General features: G+C 45.9%; 2 pseudogenes; one reads left to right on the top strand and one right to left on the bottom strand.

The window, feature by feature from the left end:
- The window catches only part of LOC102839645, a 131,122-nt pseudogene extending 124,671 nt beyond the window's left edge, over nucleotides 1-6,451 (top strand).
- A 509-nt stretch (nucleotides 6,452-6,960) lies between these two features.
- LOC102839273 lies at nucleotides 6,961-8,484 on the bottom strand (annotated as a pseudogene).
- Between the last annotated feature and the right edge of the window lie 237 nt (nucleotides 8,485-8,721).

Genomic DNA, 8,721 nt, shown 5'->3' with positions numbered 1-8,721 from the left:
GCAATGAAACGATATACGAAAGAATGAATGTAAAACTAATGTTCTTCCATGTAAACTATCACATAACTCACAATAAAACATTGGAAAAAAAAGCTGCTGTCAAGTTGATTCTGCCTCATGGTGACCCCATTTGTGCAGAGTAGAATTGCATTCCATAGGGTTTTCAAGACAGATTTTTTTACAAGTAAATCATCAGTCCATACTTCTGGTTTTGAACCACTAATAATTTTAAAGAGTAGTCGAATGCTTAACTGTTTGCAACACTCAGATTCAAAGATGGTTAAAAAACAAAGAAACCTGTTGCCATCAAAGGGATTCCAATTCACAGGGACCCTATGGGGCAAGGTAGAGGGTGGTCATAAGAACAAACCTCCGAAGACAAACTCACAAACTATTTTATGAACCAACAAAACTGACTGAAGGTTCAAAGTGTGCTACCAACACTTAGGGATAGGAGTTTTATTTTGAAACAGTTAAGATGACAACTATAACTCAGTTGTTTCGCCATCCTGCAGACTTCCCATGGAAGAAATAGAAAGTTACAAGCTTCTGTGGTAGTGGTGGTGGTGTGCCATGGAGTCAGTTCCAACTCATAACGACATTGTGCAGGGTTTCTGAGGCTGTAATCTTTACGGGAGCAGAAAGCCTCATGTTTCTCCCGCGGAACAGCTGGTAGTTTCTAACCTGAATGGTAACCACTATGCTATCAGAGCTCCTTACAAGCTTCTGTAAACATACTCAAATTTCCCATTTGTAAGAGATACCTGGGGAGCTACTTCTGAAACATCCGCCGCTGAAATTCCTATGGAGTAAAGTTCTACTCTGACACATACGCGATGACTTGATGGATACGAGTGGGTTTTCTTTTTTTTAGCTATGTGTCAGGCCCTTTTCTGATCATATTACAAAATTTAACCTAATTCTCATATCAGTCTTGATGGCGATGGCGATGGTGGTTGTGTACTGTGGAGTCGGTTCTGACTCATAGCAACCCTGTATAGGGTTTCTGAGGCTGTAAATCTTTACGGGGAGCAAATCAACCTTATGAGAGTTAAAAAAACAAAACAAAAAACCTACTGCTGCCTGGTGATTCCAATTCACAGTGACCTTGTAGGACAGAATAGAACAGCTCCACAGCATTTCTAAAACTGCAATCTTTACAGAAGTCCTGGTGTGGCGCTATGGGTTAATGTGTCAGCCTGCAAAACCATTTGAACTGCAAGGTCGGCAGTTCAACCTCACCAGCTGCTCCTCGGAAACCCTACACAGGGTCGCTATGGGTCGGAACTGACTCCACGGCACTTCACAACAACAACAATTTTTGTGAAAGAAGACTGCCTTTCATACTATTAAAGATTCCACCTCTACATGTGAAATGAAATTGGAATTTAGGTGAAGCAGTTTGCCCAGGGTCACAAAACTGCTAAGTGGGGAAGCCAGGATTCTAACTCCGGCGATCTGTCTCTGTAGACCATACAGTCATCCAAAACACTATTGTGTCCCCTACTTGTTGTTGTTGTTGTTAAGTGTCATCGAGTTGGTTCTGATTCATAGTGACCCTGTATAGTGTTTCCAAGGAGCAACTGGTGGATTTAAACTACTAACCTTGGGGTTAGCAGTCCAGTGCTTATCCACAGCACCACACAAAAACTCTGTCCTCCATATGTTGTAAAGTGCCATCGAATCAGTCCCAACTCATATCAAACCTGTGTAGGATTTCTGAGCAGTGGTTGGTGGGTTTGAACCACTAATCTTTCAGTTTGCAGTCCAGTGCTTATCCTACAGCACCACACCAGGACTCCACACAGGTGGTGTAATTATTTGCAAAATTGTAGCAGTGGAAGGGGTAAGTGCAAGGTCAGAAGTTCAAATCACCAACTGCTCTCAGAAACCCTACACAGGGTTGCTATGAGTCTGTTAGAATCAACTCAGCAGTGCAAAACAGCGAGGTTTGGAATTGACCTATGATTTTCATAGGTGGTACCAACAGTCAAGAGCACAACTGTAAGATAACAGGGCATTAGTCACCCAGAGATACCTTGGAAGGAAGGACTGGAGATCAGCTTTTGAAAAATCACAGCCACTGAAAACCCTATAGAGTGTTTCTTACTCTGAAACACATGAAGTTGCCACGAATTAGAGTTGATTTGAAGCCAACTGGTTTGGATTTTTTAAATTATGGTTTGGAGGGCACTAGAATCAGTCAGTGTTAAGGGTCATTAGCCCTGGTAGTTATTTAGTAATGATGTCTAATTGTGGTCTAATGAGCAAATCAACCCATTCTGCAGTGCTCTGGGACTACAGATCTTGACATTGAACTTTTGGTGGGGTTGGCTCACTGTGCTAGCTTTGCCCCAGAAACCTGGAGAGAAAAGTTCCCCTTCCCAAGACCAGGACTCAGTTCTCTGTTTTAGGAATGGGTTTGTTTTACCCTCAACAAAAAGAGAATCTAATTTATGCTATTGCATCAGGGAGTTTGCAAAGCATAGCTTTCAGCTCCTTCTGATATTATCGGAATTAAACATGCGAGTCAACCCAAAACTATTAGGTGAGTCTATTCAAACTGAAAAATACACACACAAAAACTGGCATGGAAGCAGGTAGACTAAACCAACGCTCAAATTCATAAAACTGGATTCATTTTCTGAAAGAAAAAAAATCACCCATCAGGTTGGGATTTTTGCTCACTGCACTGAGGAGTACAGAGCCTCTGTGATCTCAGTGGTAACTAAGCTATAATTTCATTATGAACACAAAGGCCTGTTGCTTTGTACACAGGTCACTGTGAGTAGCTCTTGTTGTTGTTGTTGTTAAGTGCCATCGAGTCGGTTCCGACCCATAGCGACCCTGTACAGGGTTTCCGAGGGTGTAAATCTTTACGGGAGTAGAAAGCCTCATCTTTCTCCCGCGGAGCGGCTGGTAGTTTCGAACTGCTGACCTTAAGGTTCGCAGCCCGATTCGTAACCACTACGCTACCAGAGCTCCTTGTGAGTAGCTCTTAGGAACAGGGAAAGAAGACCAGAACTCTTGAGATCCTTGGTTGTGGGCAAGCACTCAGAATTATTTACTTTATGTTAGTTAAAGTAACAGGATAAGAGGGTCAGGTCGAATACCCAACTTCTTCACAGGGCCCTGATTTACTGGCAATGGGATCAGTGATGCACTCTTCTGTTTAAGTGGTTATGTGCCGTGGAGTCGGTTCCGACTCATAGTGACCCTATACAGGGTTTCCAAGGCTGTAAATCTTTACGGGAGCAGAAAACCTCATCTTTCTCCAGCAGAACAGCCGGTAGTTTTGAATTGCTGTCCCTGAGGTTAGCAGCCCAGTAGAGTAACCACTATTCTACCAGAGCTCCTTTTCTGTTTAAGAGCAGCAGAAAATTCCTTCCTAGAAAACTAGATTGGCCATGCTGGTTTGGACCAGTAGGGGGCTGATACACGTTTAACAACCAGCTTTGAGGGAGAAAGAGGGACTGATTTCTGTTGTGTAAATATTCCCACTCAGGCTGATTTCAAGGAAAGCTCTGGCAGTATCATGGTTGCGAGTTGGGCTGTTAACCTCAAGGTCAGCAATTCTAAGCTACCAGCCATTCTGCAAGGAAAAAGATAAGGTTTTCAAAAGAGCTCTGGTGGCCTAGTGATTACGAATTCGGCTGCAAACCTGAAGGTCAGCAGTTCGAAACTACCAGGTGTTCCAAGGGAGAAAGATGAGGCTTTCTGCTCCAGTAAAGATTTACAGCCTCGGAAACCCTCTACAGGGTCGCTATGAGTTGGAACCGACTCCACAGCACTTAACCACTACCAGTACAATAAGTAGTAGTCCTGGTGTAGCCCTGTAGGACAAACACTGGACTACTAACTGCAAGGTCAGTGGTTCAAACCCACCAGCCACTCCTTAGAAACCCTACAAAGGGTGGCTGGCTATGAATCAGAACACACTTGACAGCTCTTAGCAACAATAACAACAACAGGATAAGCACTGGACTGCTAGCCATGAAGTCAGTGGTTTAAACCCACTAGTTGATCCTTGGAAACTCTATACAGGGTTGCTATGAGTCAGAACCAACTTGACAGCACTTACTAATAACAAAGAACAACAACGGCAGTAGGATAAGCACTGGACTGCTAACTACAAGGTCAGCGGTTCAAATCCACCAGCTGTTCCACCACTATACCACAGACCCAGTAGGGCAGGGTAGAGCTGCTCCATAAGGTTTCCAAGGCTGTGATGTTTATAGATGCAGACTGCCACATCTGTGCCCCAGGGAACGGCTTTTAGTTAGCAGTTGAGAACTTAATCACTGTACCACCCAGACTCCTTGATGTCAGATTCCCAAACCTATTCCTCTTGAGTCAAATTGGACTCATTACAACCCGATAGGACAAAGTAGAACTGCCCCCATAGAACTGAAGTCAGATTGTTTGTTATCATGTGCAATTGAATCCATTCCCATTCATAGAGACCCTGTATAGGGTTTCTGAGGAGTACCTGGTGAGCTTGAACTGCCGACCCTGCAGTTCAAACGACTTTGCAATCTGGCATATTAATCCACAGTGCCACACCAGCACTCAGACAACATTGTTGTTGTTGTCAGGTGCCATCGAGTCGGAACCGACTCATAGCGACCCCATGCACAGCAGAACGAAACAATGCTCGATCCTGGGCCAACCTCACCACCGCTGCCACCCCCAAGTCCATCAATGATGCCACCTGGCCGATCCATCTCGTTGGAGGTCTTCCTCTTTTTCTCTGACCCTCCACCCTACCCGGCATGACATCCTTCTCCAACGATTGTTTCCTCTGGACTACATGTCCAAAGTAGGAGAGACGAAGCTTAGCCATCCTGGCCTCCAAGGAGCACTCTGGCTGCACTTCTTCCAAAACAGATCTATTGGTTCTTTTGGCAGTCCATGGCACCCTCAGTATTCTCCTCCAACACCACAACTCAAAGGCATCAATTCTTCTACGATCTTCCTTATTCACTGTCCAGCTCTCGCATCCATATGAGGGGATTGTAATCATTGCAATGAAATGATGAGTGTAAAACCGATGTTTTCCCATATAAACTATCACTCAATTCACACTAAAAACTTAAAAATAAAATAAAATAAAGGCAGTATGAAGAAGCATACTGCATTCTATGGACATCATGAGTAAAAAAAAGTAATGACTGTGCTTGCCAGCTGACTCCTCAACTTTCTGAAAATTGAAACACGTCTGCCACTCTTCTATAAAAGCCAATAGAAAGGGACTTCAAAGGAGCTCTGGTAACATAGTGGTTATGAATCGGGCTGCTAACCTCATGGTCAACAATTCAAAACTACCAACTGTTCCACAAGAGAAAGATGAGGCTTTCTGCTCCAGTAACGATTTATAGCCTCAGACACCCTATAGAGGGTAACTATGAGTCGGAACCGACTCCATGCCACATAATCACCAACAACCCACCAAGAGGTAACTCCAATACTCTGCTTATTTGAGCCCTGTGGTAGGAGTCACCGTGGGTTCTGCAGTTCAGAAGATCCCAGTGGGCTTGTCCCTTCCAAATGAGCTCTCCCATTCTTATCTGAGGTGACAATTTTCCCACTCTGTAAACCTCAGCTAGTCATTCTAACATGCCTTGCCTGCTTCCTTTCCTGGTTGTAGAATCTGTGATGTGGGTTGTCAATTGCACTGTGTTGTTATAATGCTGAACAGGTTTCAGTGTAACTTCTAGGCTTACAAGGAGTGGAGAAAGGTCTTCAAAAATCAGTCCGTGAAAATCCCGCCTGGAGCAGAATGGTCCTGCTTCCATCTGCTGTGCAGGAAGTCGCCATGACATGAGGACCGACACAACAGTAGCTAACAACAAGTACATGTCAATGTAGTAATGCAGGGTGCATTACTCAGATGATTTTACTTCTCATCCACAAAAATCAAGCAAATACAACAATGGAGATGGGTCTCTTTTTCGTCTTGATGGCCAACTTCCCCACAGCCATACAGACTGCGGAAGACCCTCTGACTCAGAGGCCATGTGAGCCACAGCCATGGCCGTATCAGCAAGCACCGGAAGCACCCTGGAGACAGGGGTAATGCTGGCGGCTTGCATCATCACAGGATCAACTTCGACAAATATCATCCAGGTTACTTTGGGAAGGTGGTATGAGACATTATCACATGAAGAGGAACCAGAGTTTCTGCCCAACTCAACCTTGATAAATTGTGGACCTTGGTCAGTGAGCAGACAAGGGTAAATGCTGCCAAAAATAAGACTGGGGCTGCTCCCATCATCGATGTGGTGCGTTGGGTTACTACACAGTTCTGGGGAAGGGAAAGCTCCCCAAACAACCTGTCATTGTGAAGGCCAAATTCTTCAGCAGAGGAGCTGAGGAGAAGATTAAGGGTGGGTGGATGGCGGGGGGGGAGAGGGGTCTATGTCCTGGTGGCTTGAAGCAACATGGAAGTTAATTAAATGTTCAGTGATTTTCAAAAAAAAAAGAATGGGAATGAGGATCCTAGGACCATCAAGGGAGAACAGCAGGAGCAGAATGTGGGACCTTATCCAGAGAAGCAGCAACACCAGAGATGAAGGCAGAGATGGGGACATAGAGAGGGGGAGTGGCTGAGGACTCTAGATTCATGTCCCTATAGGAGAGAATAGAAGTGTTCCATAAGGTTTCCTAGACTGCAGTCTTTCTGGAAGAGCCCTAGTAACACAGTGGCTAACTGCTAGCCAAGAAGTCAGCTGTTCAAACTCAACCAGCTGCTCCAAGGAAGAAAGATGTGACAACTGTCTTCCATAAAGACTTCAGTCTTGGACACACTGTGGGGCATTGCATTCTTCAACCTTTTTCTTTCTGTCTTTCTCTCTTTTTCTTTAACATGCCATAAAAATTTATTGGCAGTCCTGGGAAAGAGACATGGTTAAGGGTCCCTCCTCTTCCATACCCTTGCCCAAGGGAATCTTCCTGCAGGACTTAGAGGGATTTGGGAATGGTAGGCAAGTCATTGTAGTGGGCATCCTGGCCCTCAAGCAGGCTGCAGTCCGGTGGCAGTCCCACTCCAACTGAGATTTGATGCCCAAGAGCTGCTGGTACTCCTGATTCTGCTGCCCAGTGCCAACACACACATCACTCAACTGGACCTCACTACTGCTGATCATCGCCTGGATCTATGCCAGCTGGACCCAAAGCGAGCCTCCATTTCTGCCAGTGTGCTTTCTAGGCGGCTTTTATGCTCAGCTATGACTATAGCTCCATCTCCAGACTCAAGGGTAAACCACAGATTGGTCATCTCCATCTTGCTGATCTGGAGCTGCTCTGTGTGGCCAGAGACCTCCCGGTTCAGAGCCTCAGTCTGGCTGATACTCATACTGGCTTCTCATACAACTCAGGATCTTGGCCACGTCGATGCCTGGTGCATCCACCTCCACACTGACCTGCCCACCTATGACACTGATTTCTTCCTCGTGGTTCCTTTTCAGTTAGGCCAGCGCCTCTTTCAGGCCTTCAATCGGCGTGTCCTGGTCAGTTCTGGCCAGAGTCCTGCTGACTGCACAGACCATTGATGTCAGTCACCACGCTCATGCACCTGCCTGCTCCAGCTCGAACTTGGTCCCTAAGTCATCTGCAGCTAGAGGGACACTGTCAATCTATAGGACAATTTTGGAGTTCTCAATGCTGGCACCAAGAATCTTGTCCCTCCGATGTCTGACAGTCTTGAAGCAGCGGATATAGCTGCGGGAGGGGCAGGGACCCTGCTGGTGGTACCAATCACTGATCTTCACTTCCATCTCACTGTTGTCCTCCTCCAGGGCGTGCACCTTGTGCAGGTAGGAGACCAGGCGGTCATTGGAGTTCTGCATGGTGATCTCGTTGCCTGCCAGCTGCCCATCAGACACCGTCAGTACCCTGTAACACCTGGAGGAGGATAAGGACAAGAAGCGAGCAGACCAAATGGACACTCCATGGCCACCAGAGCCCCAGCAGATGCTGCGTGCATGCAAGGCAACGCCCACTCCAAAGTGCATGGAGCCACAGCAGGTCTCCCAAGGATGAGGTGGCCTAGGCCTGGAGAAGGTTGTAGTGAGACCTGGCGAGGTGGAAGACGAGGCAACACTGGCTGGAGGAGCTGTGCTGGACAGGAAGAGTGGATTTTTAAATCTTTACCAGAGTACATCACCAGGGTTTTTCTCTCACAGAGCCACTGGTAGGTTTAAACTTGTGGTCTTTTGGTTAGCTGCCTGGAGTTTTAACTATCTGGCAATCAACTCTCCTTAGAATTGATGGTAGATATTTTGCTATTCTTCAAATGTTGAGGAATATTCCATTGTGTGCATGTACCAAAGTTATGATGAGTGAAACTAGTCAATCACAAATGGACAAATATTGCATGAGAACACGGTTGTAAAAAGTTAAGAAAGTATTTTCTTGGGCTTTCAGTTCAGAGGAGATGTAAGTGCAACTTTCTTTGGTCATCCCGTACCTGGGTTCATCTGACATCAGCTGTTGCCACCATGCCTCCCAACGAGGTCAAAGTCATGTACCTGAGGTACACCAGTAGGGAAGTCAGGGCTACATCTGCTCTGGTCCTCAAGATCAGCCTCTGGGGTATGTCTCCAAAACTGATGGGTGATGAAATTGCCAAGGCAAGCGGTGACTGTAGGGATGAAGGATTATGTGAAACTGATCACTCAGAACAGACAGGCCCAGATTGAGGTGGTATCATCTGCCTCTGCC

Source organism: Chrysochloris asiatica, unplaced genomic scaffold, assembly GCF_000296735.1.
Source record: "Chrysochloris asiatica unplaced genomic scaffold, ChrAsi1.0 scaffold00230, whole genome shotgun sequence".
Lineage (NCBI taxonomy): Eukaryota > Metazoa > Chordata > Mammalia > Afrosoricida > Chrysochloridae > Chrysochloris > Chrysochloris asiatica.
The sequence above is the reverse complement of the archived record's forward strand: the minus strand, read 5'-3'. Positions and strand labels throughout refer to the sequence as shown.